This window comes from Aegilops tauschii, chromosome 3, assembly GCF_002575655.3.
Source record: "Aegilops tauschii subsp. strangulata cultivar AL8/78 chromosome 3, Aet v6.0, whole genome shotgun sequence".
Taxonomy (NCBI): Eukaryota; Viridiplantae; Streptophyta; class Magnoliopsida; order Poales; family Poaceae; genus Aegilops; species Aegilops tauschii.
Window position 1 is genome coordinate 559,967,688 of NC_053037.3, and position 16,752 is coordinate 559,984,439.

A 16,752-nucleotide genomic window follows, 5' to 3' on the forward strand; every position below is an offset into this window, starting at 1 on the left:
ATTTCTGAATTCACAGACAATTTTTGACTTTTGAATAGTTTTCCAATTTTGTAAACATTTTTTCAATTGATTTTTCTTAACTGTGTACAATTTTTGAATCAACAAATTTTCAAATCCATGATTTTTTTTGAATTATTGAACCTTTTTGAATTCGTGACATTTTTTGAATCCATGTCCATTGCTTGATTATGCAAAGAGTATTCGAATTCATGAATATTTTTTTATCCGCAAATATTGTTAATTCATGAATGTTTTTGAATCCACAAGAATTTTGTGAATGCCGCAGATTTTTTTTTAAAATTCAAGAACATTTATTCGAATCCACCATCAAGTTCTGAATATCATGAACTTTTTTTAAATATGCAAATATTTTTTATATGTGACAATTTTTCAAATTCATGAAAAAAATAAATTCGTGAAACTTTTAAACTCGTTAACATTTTTTCTACTTTGAGAACATTTTTCAAACCATGCTTAATGGGAAAAGAAACATAAGGCAAAATCCGTGCTAGAGGGAGCTAGTGATGCATGTGTGCACCAATGGGCCAGTGGAACTCATGATTGTACTATAAGAGGAAAAAGCAACAAATGATTTAAATCAACTGTGCACAAAATACTATATATTAACCAATTTGAAAATAGCAAAATAGTTATAAATAACGGTGCCGGCATAAATGAATACAAGCCAAAGTGTTCCGCTTTTCTTTGTAGCCGCATATATAGTTTTGCACCAAGACAACCAAAAGGCTCCAACCAATAGTGTTGATTTCGACGATAAAGGGTTTCCCCCCGCTTTATATATAAAGAAAACGTCCGATACATCCAGCCTACTGGGGCCACAGCACTGAAAAGCCCAAAATGAAAGACAAGAAGAAAAAAAGAGAAATAAATGCCGACACCGGCAGATCAATGGAGAAAGGAAGCCCGGCAACCGCTGCACCCTCCGAAGAAGTACCACCATGCTCCCAGCAACCCGAAGCGCCGTGCACCAAGCAATACTTCAAGAAGGGATGAGACGGCGTCGCCATTGTTGCCCGGCAAGTTCTAGGGTTTCCCCAGTACACGGGGGATAATGGGGAAGGGATACACCCGATGCCCCTCAGGAAGGACCGACGGCGCCCTCAGGCGTCACCGCGTCGGTGCTGGATAAGCCGACATGGATTTCTCCTGATCCATGACCACCACCACCAGCCCAGGCACTTCGAAGTGCACCACCCCATCAGCTTGTGCCACCACGGTTACCTGACAACCCTCGCCGCCTCACTGGAACTGCCAACACGAGACCTGGAGAGGGAAAGACAACACCGGGCACGGGAGCGAGCACAACTCAACCGAAGGAGGGGATAGCCTCCACCGCCGCAGCGTAGCCGACCGGACGCAGCGACGAGGACTTGCCGGGCCCTGACGGCCCGGCCGGGTGCAAGTGGACCCGGACAATCCTGCCACCACGCCACAGGATCGACAAAGTCCTCACCGCCGGCACACCACCGCCACCTCTCCACCACCAGGAAGCGCCGCCGTCGAACGCCAAGCCACCGGCCCGCCCCAACCCAGATGGGGTCCAAATGGGCCCAGATCTGGGCTGGGCGGGTGCCGCCAGCCACCAGCACCGCCCCAAGACCAACGGCCGCACCGCCGCGTCGAGAGCACCGCGACACGCAGCAGCACCACCGCCGGGCCACACCAACGCCGGCCGAAGCACACCGCCACCAGCTAGCACCGACTAAGCAGGGGAGGCCGCGCACGAGGAAGGGCTGGCCCGCCGCCTCCAACACCACGCGGGCAGGGCCGGCGGCGCCCGACGGCGGCGACGGCGGAAGGGAGGAGCGAGGGGGAGCGCAAAGGGGAGTCGGGGACGAGGCCCCCGGTCGCTGATACGTCTCCAACATATCTATAATTTATGAAATATTCATGCTGTTATATTATCATTCTTGAATGTTTTACAATCATTTTATAGCAACTTTATATCATTTTTTGGGACTAACCTATTGATCCAGTGCCAGTTGTTGTTTTTCCTTGTTTTTTACATCGCAGGAAATCAATATCAAACGGAGTCCAAACACCGTGAAACTTTTTGTGGATTTTTTATGGACCCGAAGACATCCAGTGGGCCAGAAAAGCACCTGCGGGGTGCCCCGAGGGGGGCACAACCAACCATGGCGCGCCTGGGGGCCAGGCGCGCCCAGGTGGGTTGTGCCCACCTCGGTGGCCTCCCGCACCGCCTCTTCGCCCTATAAATTCCCAAATATTCCAAAAACCCTCGGGGTTAACCTAGATCAGAAGTTCCGCCGCCGCAGGCCTCTGTAGCCACCGAAAACCAATCTAGACCCCGTTCCGGGACCCTGCCGGAGGGGGGGGAATCATCTCCGGTGGCCATCTTCATCTTCCCGGCGGCCACCGCGATGAGGAGGGAGTACTCCACCCTCGGGGCTGAGGGTTTGTACCAGTAGCTATGTGTTTAATCTCTCTCTCTCTCTCTCTCTCTCTCGTGTTCTTGAGATGAATCGAGTTTAATCTTGATGGATCGCGGGCTTTGTTAATATAGTCGGATCATATGGTGTTTTCCCCTCTCTATCTTGTTGTGATGAATCGAGTTTTCCCCTTGAGATTTCGTATTATCGGATTGAATACTCTTATGGATTTGAGAACACTTGATATATGTCTTGCAATTGAATACTCGTGGTGACAATGGGGTATCGTATTGATTCTCTTGATATATGTTTTGGCACTCAACTCGCGGATTCCCGAGGTGACATTGGGGTAATCTATGCATAGGGGTTGATGCACGTTCTTGTCTTTGTTTCTACGATAGAAATCTTGGGGCACTCTTTGAAGTTCTTTGTGTTGGATTGAGTATTATGAATATGAATTTTCTTTGGTGTTATTTTAGTACGAACTCTAGGATAGATCAAACGGAAAGAATAGCTTTATGTTATTTTAGTACGAACTCTTGAATAGATCGAACGGAAAGAATAGCTTTGAGGTGGTTTCGTACCCTACAAACAATTTATTCTTATATTCTCCGCTAGATAGGAACTTTGGAGTGATTCTTCATCGCACTTTGAGGGGTGGTTATATGATCCAATTATATTAGCACTGTTGAGAGATTGCACTAGCGAAAGTACGGACCCTATGAAGGAAATATGCCCTAGAGGCAATAATAAAGTTATTATTTATTTCCTTATATCATGATAAATGTTTATTATTCATGCTAGAATTGTATTAACCGGAAACTTGATACATGTGTGAATACATAGACAAACAGAGTGTCACTAGTATGCCTCTACTTGACTAGCTCGTTGATCAAAGATGGTTATGTTTCCTAGCCATAGACATGAGTTGTCATTTGATTAACGGGATCACATCATTAGGAGAATGATGTGATTGACTTGACCCATTCCGTTTGCTTAGCACTCGATCGTTTAGTATGTTGCTATTGCTTTCTTCATGACTTATACATGTTCCTATGACTATGAGATTATGCAACTCCCGTTTACCGGAGGAACACTTTGTGTGCTACCAAACGTCACAACGTAACTGGGTGATTATAAAGGTGCTCTACAGGTGTCTCCAAAGGTACTTGTTGGGTTGGCGTATTTCGAGATTAGGATTTGTCACTCCGATTGTCGGAGAGGTATCTCTGGGCCCACTCAGTAATACACATCACTATAAGCCTTGCAAGCATTGTAACTAATGAGTTAGTTGCAGGATGATGTATTACGGAACGAGTAAAGAGACTTGCCGGTAACGAGATTGAACTAGGTATCGAGATACCCACGATCGAATCTCGGGCAAGTAACATACCGATGACAAAGGGAACAATGTATGTTGTTATGCGGTTTGACCGATAAAGATCTTCGTAGAAGATGTCAGAGCCAATATGAGCATCCAGGTTCCGCTATTGGTTATTGACCGGAGAGGTGTCTCGGTCATGTCTACATAGTTCTCGAACCCGTAGGGTCCGCACGCTTAACGTTACGATGACGGTTATATTATGAGTTTATATGTTTTGATGTACCGAAGGAGTTCGGAGTCACGGATGAGATCAGGGACTTGACGAGGAGTCTCGAAATGGTCGAGACGTAAAGATCGATATATTGGACGACTATATTTGGACATCGGAAAGGTTCCGAGTGATTCGGGTATTTTTCGGAGTACCAGAGAGTTACGGAAATTCGTATTGGGACTTAATGGGCCATACGGGAAAGGAGAGAAAGGCCCCAAAGGGTGGCCGCACCCCTCCCCATGGACTAGTCCGAATTGGACTAGGGAGGGGGGGCGCCCCCTTCCTTCTTTCTCCTTCTCCCTTCCCTTTTCCTACTCCAACAAGGAAAGGAGGAGTCCTACTCCCGGTGGGAGTAGGACTCCCCCCTTTGGCGCGCCCTCCTCCTAGGCCGGCCGCCTCCCCCTTGCTCCTTTATATACGGGGGCAGGGGGGCACCCCATAGACACAACGATTGATCATTGATCTCTTAGCCGTGTGCGGTGCCCCCCTCCACCATATTACACCTCGATAATATCGTAGCGGTGCTTAGGCGAAGCCCTGCGTCGGTAGAACATCATCATTGTCACCACGCCGTCGTGCTGACGAAACTCTCCCTCAACACTCGGCTGGATCGGAGTTCGAGGGACGTCATCGAGCTGAACGTGTGCTGAACTCGGAGGTGCCGTGCGTTCGGTACTTGATCGATCGGATCGTGAAGACGTACGACTACATCAACCGCGTTGTGTTAATGTTTCCGCTTTCGGTCTACGAGGGTACATAGACAACACTCTCCCCTCTCGTTGCTATGAATCACCATGATCTTGCGTGTGCGTAGAATTTTTTTGAAATTACTACGTTCCCCAACAGTGGCATCCGAGCCTGGTTTTATGCGTTGATGTTATATGCACGAGTAGAACACAAGTGAGTTGTGGGCGATATAAGTCATACTGCTTACCAGTATGTCATACTTTGGTTCGGCGGTATTGTGAGATGAAGCGGCCCGGACCGACATTACGCGTACGCTTACGTGAGACTGGTTTCACCGTTGCGAGCACTCGTTGCTTAAAGGTGACTGGCGGGTGTCTGTCTCTCTCACTTTAGTTGAACCGAGTGTGGCTACGCCCGGTCCTTGCGAAGGTTAAAACAGCACCAACTTGACAAACTATCGTTGTGGTTTTGATGCGTAGGTAAGAACGGTTCTTGCTAAGCCCGTAGCAGCCACGTAAAACTTGCAACAACAAAGTAGAGGACGCCTAACTTGTTTTTGCAGGGCATGTTGTGATGTGATATGATCAAGACATGATGCTATATTTTATTGTATGAGATGATCATGTTTTGTAACCGAGTTATCGGCAACTGGCAGGAGCCATATGGTTGTCGCTTTATTGTATGCAATGCAATCGCCATGTAATTGTTTTACTTTATCACTAAGCGGTAGCGATAGTCGTAAAAGCAATAGTTGGCGAGACAACAACGATGCTACGATGGAGATCAAGGTGTCGCGCCGGTGACGATGGTGATCATGACGGTGCTTCGGAGATGGAGATCACAAGCACAAGATGGTGATGGCCATATCATATCACTTATATTGATTGCATGTGATGTTTATCTTTTATGCATCTTATCTTGCTTTGATTGACGGTAGCATTATAAGATGATCTCTCACTAAATTTCAAGATAAAAGTGTTCTCCCTGAGTATGCACCGTTGCCAAAGTTCTCGTGCCCAGACACCACGTGATCGTCGGGTGTGATAAGCTCTACGTCCATCTACAACGGGTGCAAGCCAGTTTTGCACATGCAGAATACTCAAGTTAAACTTGACGAGCCTAGCATATGCAGATATGGCCTCGGAACACTGAGACCGAAAAGTCGCGCGTGAATCATATAGTAGATATGATCAACATAGTGATGTTCACCATTGAAAGCTACTCCATTTCACGTGATGATCGGTTATGGCTTAGTTGATATGGATCACGTGATCACTTAGAGGATCAGAGGGATGTCTATCTAAGTGGGAGTTCTTAAGTAATATGATTAATTGAACTTAAATTTATCATGAACTTAGTCCTGATAGTATTTTTGCAAATTATGTTGTAGATCAATAGCTCGCATTGTTGCTTCCCTGTGTTTATTTTTGATATGTTCCTAGAGAAAATTATGTTGAAAGATGTTAGTAGCAAAGATGCGGATTGGATCCGTGATCTGAGGATTATCCTCATTGCTGCACAGAAGAATTATGTCCTTGATGCACCGCTAGGTGACAAACCTATTGCAGGAGCAGATGCAGACGTTATGAACGTTTGGCTAGCTCAATATGATGACTACTTGATAGTTTAGTGCACCATGCTTAACGGCTTAGAATGGGGACTTCAAAGACGTTTTGAACGTCATGGACCATATGAGATGTTCCAAGAGTTGAAGTTAATATTTCAAGCAAATACCCGAGTTGAGAGATATGAAGTCTCCAACAAGTTCTATAGCTAAAAGATGGAGGAGAATAGCTCAAGCAGTGAGCATGTGCTCAGATTGTCTGGGTACTACAATCGCTTGAACCAAGTGGGAGTTAATCTTCCAGATAAAATAGTGATTGACAGAATTCTCTAGTCACCATCACCAAGTGAGTAGAACTTCGTGATGAACTATAGTATGTAAGGATGACGAAAGTAATTCCCGAGCTCTTCGCGATGCTGAAATCGACGAAGGTAGAAATCAAGAAAGAGCATCAAGTGTTGATGGTTAACAAGACCACTAGTTTCAAGAAAAGGGCAAAGGGATAGAAGGGGAACTTCAAAAAGAACGGCAAGCAAGTTGCTACTCAAGTGAAGAAGCCCAAGTCTGTACCTAAGCCTGAGACTAAGTGCTTCTACTGCAAAGGGACTGGTCACTGGAAGCGGAACTGCCCCAAGTATTTGTTGGATAAGAAGGATGGCAAAGTGAACAAAGGTATATTGGATATACATGTTATTGATGTGTACTTACTAGTGTTTATAGCAACCCCTCAGTATTTGATACTGGTTAAGTTGCTGAAGAGTAGTAACTCGAAACGGGAGTTGCATGAACATAAACTAGTTAAGGATGAAGTGACGATGTGTATTTTAAGTGGTTCCAAGATTGATATGATCATCATCGCACACTCCCTATACTTTCGGGATTAGTGTTGAACCTAAATAAGTGTTATTTGGTGTTTGCGTTGAGCATGAATATGATTTGATCATGTTTGTTGCAATACGGTTATTCATTTAAATTAGAGAATAATTGTTGTTCTGTTTACATGAATAAAACCTTCTATGGTCATACACCCAATAAAATGGTTTGTTGGATCTCGATCATAGTGATACACATATTCATAATAATGAAGCCAAAAGATGCAAAGTTAATAATGATAGTGCAACTTATTTGTGGCACTGCCGTTTAGGTCATATTGGTGTAAAACGCATGAAGAAACTCCATACTGATGGGATTTTGGAATCACTTGATTATGAATCACTTGATGCTTGCGAACCGTGCCTCATGGGCAAGATGACCAATACGCTGTTCTCCGGAACTACGGAGAGAGCAACAGATTTGTTGGAAATCATACATACAGATGTATGTGGTCCGATGAATATTGAGGCTCGTAGCAGGTATCATTAATTTCTGACCTTCGCAGATGATTTGAGCAGATATGGGTATATCTACTTAATGAAACAGAAGTTTGAAACATTTGAAAAGTTCATATAATTTCAGAGTGAAGTGGAAAATCATCGTAACAAGAAAATAAAGTTTCTACGATCTGATCGTGGAGAAGAGTATTTGAGTTACGAGTTTGGCCTTCAGTAAAAACAATGTGAAATAGTTTCACTACTCACGCCACCTGGAACACCACAGTGTAATGGTGTGTCCGAACATCGTAACCGTACTTTATTAGATATGGTGCAATATATGATGTCTCTTATCGATCTACCACTATCGTTTTGGGGTTATGCATTAGAGACAGCTACATTCACGTTAAATAGGGTACCATCTAAATCCGTTGAGACGACATCTTATGAACTGTGGTTTGGCAAGAAACCAAAGTTGTCGTTTCTTAAAGTTTGGGGTTGCGATGCTTATGTGAAAAAATTTCATCCTGATAAGCTCAAACCCAAATCGGAGAAATGTGTCTTCATCGGATACCCAAAGGAGACAGTTGGGTACACCTTCTATCACAGATCCGAAGGCAAGACATTCCTTGCTAAGTATGGATCCTTTCTAGAGAAGGAGTTTCTCTCGAAAGAAGTGAGTGGGAGGAAAGTAGAACTTGATGAGGTAATTGTACCTGCTCTCTTATTGGAAAGTAGTTCATCGCAGAAACCAGTTTCTGTGACGCCTATACCAATTAGTGAGGAAGTTAATGATGATGATCATGGAACTTCAGATCAAGTTATTACTGAACCTCGTAGGTCAACCAGAGTAAGATCCGCACCAGAGTGGTATGGTAATCCTGTTCTGGAGGTTATGTTACTAGACCATGACGAACCTACGAACTATGAAGAAGCAATGGTGAGCCCAGATTCCACAAAATGGCTTGAGGCCATGAAATCCGAGATGGGATCCATGTATGAGAACAAAGTATGGACTTTGGTTGACTTGCCCGATGATCGGCAAGCCATTGAAAATAAATGGATCTTCAAGAAGAAGACTGACGCTGACGGTAATATTACTGTCTATAAAGCTCGACTTGTTGCAAAAGTTTTTTGACAAGTTCAAGGGATTGACTACGATGAGACCTTCTCACCCGTAGCGATGCTTAAGTCTGTCCGAATCATGTTAGCAATTGCCGCATTTTATGAAATCTGGCAAATGGATAAACAAAACTGCATTCCTTAATGGATTTATTAAAGAAGAGTTGTATATGATGCAACCAGAAGGTTTTGTCAATCCTAAAGGTGCTAACAAAATATGCAAGCTCCAGCGATCCATCTATGGACTGGTGCAAGCATCTCGGAGTTGGAATATACGCTTTGATAAGTTGATCACAGGATATAGTTTTATACAGACTTGCGGTGAAGCCTGTATTTACAAGAAAGTGAGTGGGAGCACTACAACATTTCTGATAAGTATATGTGAATGACATATTGTTGATCGGAAATAATGTAGAATTATTCTGCAAAGCATAAAGGAGTGTTTGAAAGGAGTTTTTCAAAGAAAGACCTCGGTGAAGCTGCTTACATATTGAGCATCAAGATCTATAGAGATAGATCAAGACGCTTGATAAGTTTTTTCAATGAGTACATACCTTAACAAGATTTTGAAGTGGTTCAAAATGGAACAGTCAAAGAAAGAGTTTCTTGCCTGTGTTACAAGGTGTGAAATTGAGTAAGACTCAAAGCCCGACCACGGCAGAAGATAGAAAAAGAATGAAAGTCATTCCCTATGCCTCAGCCATAGGTTCTATAAAGTATGCCATGCTGTGTACCAGATCTATTGTATACCCTACACTGATTTTGGCAAGGGAGTACAATAGTGATCTAGGAGTAGATCACTGGACAGCGGTAAAAATTATCCTTACTGGAATAAAGATATGTTTCTCGATTATGGAAGTGACAAAAGGTTCGTCGTAAAGGGTTACGTCGATGCAAGTTTTGACACTAATCTAGATGACTCTAAGTCTCGGTCTAGATACATATTGAAAGTGGGAGCAATTAGCTAGAGTAGCTCCATGCAGAGCATTGTAGACATAGAAATTTGCAAAATACTTACGGATCTGAATGTGACAGACCCGTTGACTAAAATTATCTCACAAGCAAAACATGATCACACCTTAGTACTCTTTGGGTGTTAATCACATAGCGATGTGAACTAGATTACTGACTCTAGTAAACCCTTTGGGTGATGGTCACATGACGATGTGAACTATGGGTGTTAATCACATGGTGATGTGAACTATTGATGTTAAATCACATGGCGATGTGAACTAGATTATTGACTCTAGTGCAAGTGGGAGACTGAAGGAAATATGCCCTAGAGGCAATAATAAAGTTATTATTTATTTCCTTATATCATGATAAATGTTTATTATTCATGCTAGAATTGTATTAACCGGAAACTTGATACATGTGTGAATACATAGACAAACAGAGTGTCACTAGTATGCCTCTACTTGACTAGCTCGTTGATCAAAGATGGTTATGTTTCCTAGCCATAGACATGAGTTGTCATTTGATTAACGGGATCACATCATTAGGAGAATGATGTGATTGACTTGACCCATTCCGTTTGCTTAGCACTCGATCGTTTAGTATGTTGCTATTGCTTTCTTCATGACTTATACATGTTCCTATGACTATGAGATTATGCAACTCCCGTTTACCGGAGGAACACTTTGTGTGCTACCAAACGTCACAACGTAACTGGGTGATTATAAAGGTGCTCTACAGGTGTCTCCAAAGGTACTTGTTGGGTTGGCGTATTTCGAGATTAGGATTTGTCACTCCGATTGTCGGAGAGGTATCTCTGGGCCCACTCAGTAATACACATCACTATAAGCCTTGCAAGCATTGTAACTAATGAGTTAGTTGCAGGATGATGTATTACGAAACGAGTAAAGAGACTTGCCGATAACGAGATTGAACTAGGTATCGAGATACCCACGATCGAATCTCGGGCAAGTAACATACCGATGACAAAGGGAATAACGTATGTTGTTATGCGGTTTGACCGATAAAGATCTTCATAGAAGATGTGGGAGCCAATATGAGCATCCAGGTTCCTCTATTGGTTATTGACCGGAGAGGTGTCTCGGTCATGTCTACATAGTTCTCGAACCCGTAGGGTCCGCACGCTTAACGTTACGATGACGGTTATATTATGAGTTTATATGTTTTGATGTACCGAAGGAGTTCGGAGTCCCGGATGAGATCAGGGACTTGACGAGGAGTCTCGAAATGGTCAAGACGTAAAGATCGATATATTGGACGACTATATTCGGACATCGGAAAGGTTCCGAGTGATTCGGGTATTTTTCGGAGTACCGGAGAGTTACGGGAATTCGTATTGGGCCTTAATGGGCCATACGGGAAAGGAGAGAAAGGCCCCAAAGGGTGGCCGCACCCCTCCCCATGGACTAGTCCGAATTGGACTAGGGAGGGGGGGCGCCCCCTTCCTTCTTTCTCCTTCTCCCTTCCCTTTTCCTACTCCAACAAGGAAAGGAGGAGTCCTACTCCCGGTGGGAGTAGGACTCCCCCCTTTGGCGCGCCCTCCTCCTAGGCCGGCCGCCTCCCCCCTTGCTCCTTTATATACGGGGGCAGGGGGTACCCCATAGACACAACGATTGATCATTGATCTCTTAGCCGTGTGCGGTGCCCCCCTCCACCATATTACACCTCGATAATATCATAGCGGTGCTTAGGCGAAGCCCTGCGTCGGTAGAACATCATCATTGTCACCACGCCGTCGTGCTGACGAAACTCTCCCTCAACACTCGGCTGGATCGGAGTTCGAGGAACGTCATCGAGCTGAACGTGTGCTGAACTCGGAGGTGCCGTGCGTTCGGTACTTGATCGGTCGGATCGTGAAGACGTACGACTACATCAACCGTGTTGTGTTAACGCTTCCGCTTTCGGTCTACGAGGGTACGTAGACAACACTCTCCCCTCTCGTTGCTATGAATCACCATGATCTTGCATGTGCGTAGAATTTTTTTGAAATTACTACGCTCCCCAACACCCTAGGCCTCATTTCCAAGCATTGCAATACCATTTTCGTGCCCATTTACTATTTGCTCCCTTGCTGTTTTTATTTATTCAGATTATAAAAATATATTTCTACCATCAATATTACACTTTTATCACCATCTCTTCGCCGAACTGGTGCACCTATACAATTTGCCATTGTATTGGGTGTGTTGGGGACACAAGAGGTTTCTTGTATTTGGTTGTAGGGTCGTTTGAGAGAGACTATCTTCATCCTACGCCTCCCACGGATTGATAAACCTTAGGTCATCCACTTGAGGGTACATTGCTCCTACAAAACTCTGCGCTTGGAGGCCCAGCACGAGTCTACAAAAATAAATTTGGGTAGTAGACATCAAGGTCTTTTCTGGCGCCGTTGCCGGGGAGGTGAGTGCTTGAAGGTATATCTTTAGATCTTGCAATTGAATCTTTTAGTTTCTTGTTTTATCACTAGTTTGGTTTATAAAAAGAAAACTACAAAAAAATGGAACTAAGGTTGCATCATATTATTCATATTTATAATGTATTTCGTGAAAATGATGGAAAGGAAAATTGTGCTCAATTGATAGAAGAAGAATTCAATAGAATGTTTGGTATAAATGATGAGGATGATTGCAATGTTTTTAGTATGAATTCTTTGAATACCCATGATGCTAATGATATGCAAAGCCATAAGCTTGGGAATGCTATGTTTGATGAAGATGAGATTTTTAGTCCCCCAAGATTTGATGTGCAAATTTGTTATAATGATTGCATGCCTCCTATTTATGATGATTATAATGATGAAAGTGGATTTGGAGAGGTCATGACTTTATTTAGTGATGAATCCACCATTTTGGATGAGGATTCAATTGACTATGATAACAAAGTTGCTATCTATGATGATTATGGTGATGACATGTATGCTATAAAGAATAATGATAACCATAAACTTGTCATCATGATTTTAATTTTCACTCTCATGATAGTTATTTTGTTGAGTTTGCTCCCACTACTATTGATGAGAAGAAATTTGCTTATGTGGAGAGTAACAAAATTTCTATGCTTATGTATCATGAAAAGAATGCTTTATGTGATGATTATATTGTTGAATTTCTTCATGATGCTACTAAAAATTATTATGAGGGAGGAACTTATGCTTGTAGGAATTGCAATAATATCAAGTTTCCTCTCTATGTGTTGAAAATCTTGAAGTTGTGCTTATTTTGTCTTCCTATGCTAGTTGATTCTTGTTCCCATAAATTGTTTCATCACAAAATCCCTATGCATAGGAAGTGGGTTAGACTTAAATGTGTTTACCATGTGCTTCATGATGCTCTCTTTGTGTTTCAATTCTTATCTTTTATGCGAGCATCATTGAAATCATCATGCCTAGCTAAAAGGCATTAAAGAAAAGCGCTTGTTGGGAGACAACCCAACACTTTTACCAACTGTTTTTGTGTGTTCACATGATTATGATACTGTAGTAATCATGTTTTATTGCTTTTGTTTCAATAAAGTGCCAAGTAAAGCCTTTGGGATCATGTTGTGTGATAGTTGATTTGATCTTACTGAAAAACATAAACTTATGTGCTCACGAAAATAATTCTCATTTTTAACAGAAGAGTGCTTTTGAGTTGATTCTTTTTGCAGAAGATTAATATACAGATTTTTACGTGGTCCTAATTTTTTAATAATTTTTGGAGTAGCAGAAGTATGGTTTGAGTACAAATTACTACAGACTGTTCTGTTTTTGACAGATTCTGTTTTCAATGCATAGTTTGCTTGTTTCCTAGTTTCTATGGCTTATATTGCTCAATATAAATTGTGGAATGATATGCTACAGTAGGCATTGTGTGGAAACAATTATGAATCTTGTCTTTGGCAGTACCAAAGTGAAATGGTTTGCTCTTTATCATACTAACCTATCTCACGAAGTTCCGTTAAGTTTTGTGTGATTGAAGTTTTCAAGTTTTGGGTGAGATGTCGATATGAGGAGAATAAGGAGTGACAAGACCCTAAGCTTGGGATTCCCAAGGCACCCCAAGGTAATATTCAAGGAAGATCCAAGCAACTAAGCTTGGGGATGCCCCGGAAGGCATCCCCTCTTTCGTCTTCAACATTATCGGTAACCTCACTTGGAACTACATTTTTATTCGTCACATGATATGTGTTTTGCTTGGAGCGTCAATTTATTTTGTTTTTATTTGCTTGTTGTTATTTAGAATAATGTTTTGCATCTTTTAATTCAATAAAAATGTCAAGGATAGCCTTCACCATGCTTATTTTACAAGTCTACATGTTGCTGTTTGAAAACAGAAAGTTTACCGTTGTTGCAAAAATTCCCTAGAAAAGTCAAAATGTGATAAAATGTTGAAACTTTTTGCAAAATAAGCTCTGATACATTTTTTACAGTGTGGCAAATTTTGATAACTTTGCGAGTTAGGGAAGTATTGATACTCTTGCATTCTGTATAGACTATACTGTTTTGGCAGATTGCTGTTATGTTTGCATTGTTTACATATGTTTGCTTGTTTAATGATTCTATTAGAGGATAGGAGTATTAAATATGCAGAGGCATTTAGTATGCGATGTTGAATAATAATTTTAGTGATTTTCTACAATAGAGAATGATAAGGTTTTTGCATTGGTTTATACTAACTTATCTCACGAGTTCTTGTTGAGTTTTGTGTGGATGAAGCTTTTGAGATTTAGGAAAACCGTGATATGAGAGGAATTAAGGAGACAGAAAAGCTCAAGCTTGGGGATGCCCAAGTGATGTCTACTACGCAACTTTATTCTTGTAGACACGTGTTGGGCCTCCAAGCACAGAGTTTTGTCGGACAGTAGCAATTTTCCCTCAAGTGGATGACCTAAGCTTTATCAATCCGTGAGAGGTGTAGGATGAAGGTGTGATAACCCACAAGTATAGGGGATCGCAACAGTTTTCGAGGGTAGAGTATTCAACCCAAATTTATTGATTCGACACAAGGGGAGCCAAATAATATTCTCAAGTATTAGCAACTGAGTTGTCAATTCAGCCACACCTGGATAACTTAATATCTGCAGCAAAGTATTTAGTAGCAAAGTAATATGGAAGTAACGGTAACGGTAGCAAAAGTAATATTTTTGGGTTTTGTAGTGATTGTAACAGTAGCAATGGAAAAGTAAATAAGCGAAGAACAATATGTGAAAAGCTCGTAGGCATTGGATCGGTGATGGAGAATTATGCCGGATGCGGTTCATCATGTAACAGTTATAACATAGGGTGACACAGAACTAGCTCCAATTCATCAATGTAATGTAGGCATGTATTCCGAATATAGTCATACGTGCTTATGGAAAAGAACTTGCATGACATCTTTTGTCCTACCCTCCCATGGCAGCGGGGTCCTAGCGGAAACTAAGGGATATTAAGGCCTCCTTTTAATAGAGTACCGGACCAAAGAATTAACACATAGTGAATACATGAACTCCTCAAACTATGGTCATCGCCGGGAGTGGTCCCGATTATTGTCACTTCGGGGTTGCCGGATCATAACACATAGTAGGTGACTAGACTTGCAAGATAGGATCAAGAACTCACATATATTCATGAAAACATAATAGGTTCAGATCTGACATCATGGCACTCGGGCCCTAGTGACAAGCATTAAGCATAGCAAAGTCATAGCAACATCAATCTCAGAACATAGTGGATACTAGGGATCAAACCCTAACAAAACTAACTCGATTACATGATAGATCTCATCCAACCCATCACCGTCCAGCAAGACTACGATGGAATTACTCACGCACGGCGGTGAGCATCATGAAATTGGTGATGGAGGATGGTTGATGATGACGACCGCGACGAATCCCCCTCTCCGGAGCCCCGAACGGACTCCAGATCAGCCCTCCTGAGAGGTTTTAGGGCTTGGCGGCGGCTCCGTATCGTAAAACGTGATGAATCTTTCTCTCTGATTTTTCTCTCCCCGAAAGTGAATATATGGAGTTGGAGTTGAGGTCGGTGGAGCGTCAGGGGCCCACGAGTCAGGGGGGCGCGCCCAGGGGGGCAGGCGCGCCCCCACCCTCGTGGACAGGGTGTGGGCCCCCTGACGTGGATTTTTCTTCCAGTATTTTTAATATTTTCCAAAAAGATGTTCCGTGGAGTTTCAGGTCATTCCGAGAACTTTTGTTTCTTCACATAAATAACACCATGGAAAGTCTGCTGAAAACAGCGTCAGTCCGGGTTAGTTCCATTCAAATCATGCAAGTTAGAGTCCAAAACAAGGGCAAAAGTGTTTGGAAAATTAGATACGACGGAGACGTATCAACTCCCCCAAGCTTAAACCTTTGCTTGTCCTCAAGCAATTCAGTTGATAAACTGAAAGTGATAAAGAAAAACTTTTACAAACTCTGTTTGCTCTTGTTGTTATAAATATGTAAAGCCAGCATTCAAGTTTTCAGCAAAGATTATGGCTAACCACATTCACAATAACTCTTAGGTCTCATTTTTACTCATATCAATGGCATAATCAACTAGCGAGCCATAATAATAAATCTCGGATGACAAACTTTCTCAAAACAATCATAATATGATATAATAAGATGGTATCTCGCTAGCCCTTTCTGAGACCGCAAAACATAAATGCAGAGCACCTTTAAAGATCAAGGACTGACTAGACATTGTAATTCATGGTAAAAGAGATTCAGTCATAGTCATACCCAATATAAACTAATAATAATGGATGCAAATGACAGCTGTGCTCTCCAGCTAGTGCTGTTTAATGATAGGGTGATGACTCAACATGAAAGTAAATAGATAGGCCCTTCGCAGAGGGAAGCAGGGATTTGTAGAGGTGCCAGAGCTCGATTTTGAAATAGAGATAAATAATATTTTGAGCGGCATACTTTCATTGTCAACATAACAACCAAGAGATGGCGATATCTTCCATGCTACACACATTATAAGCGGTTCCCAAACAGAATGGTAAAGTTTATACTCCCCTCCACCAACAAGCATCAATCCATGGCTTGCTTGAAACAACAAGTGGCTCCAACTAGCAACAGTCCCGGGGGAGTTTTGTTTGCAATTATTTTGATTTAGTTTTCAT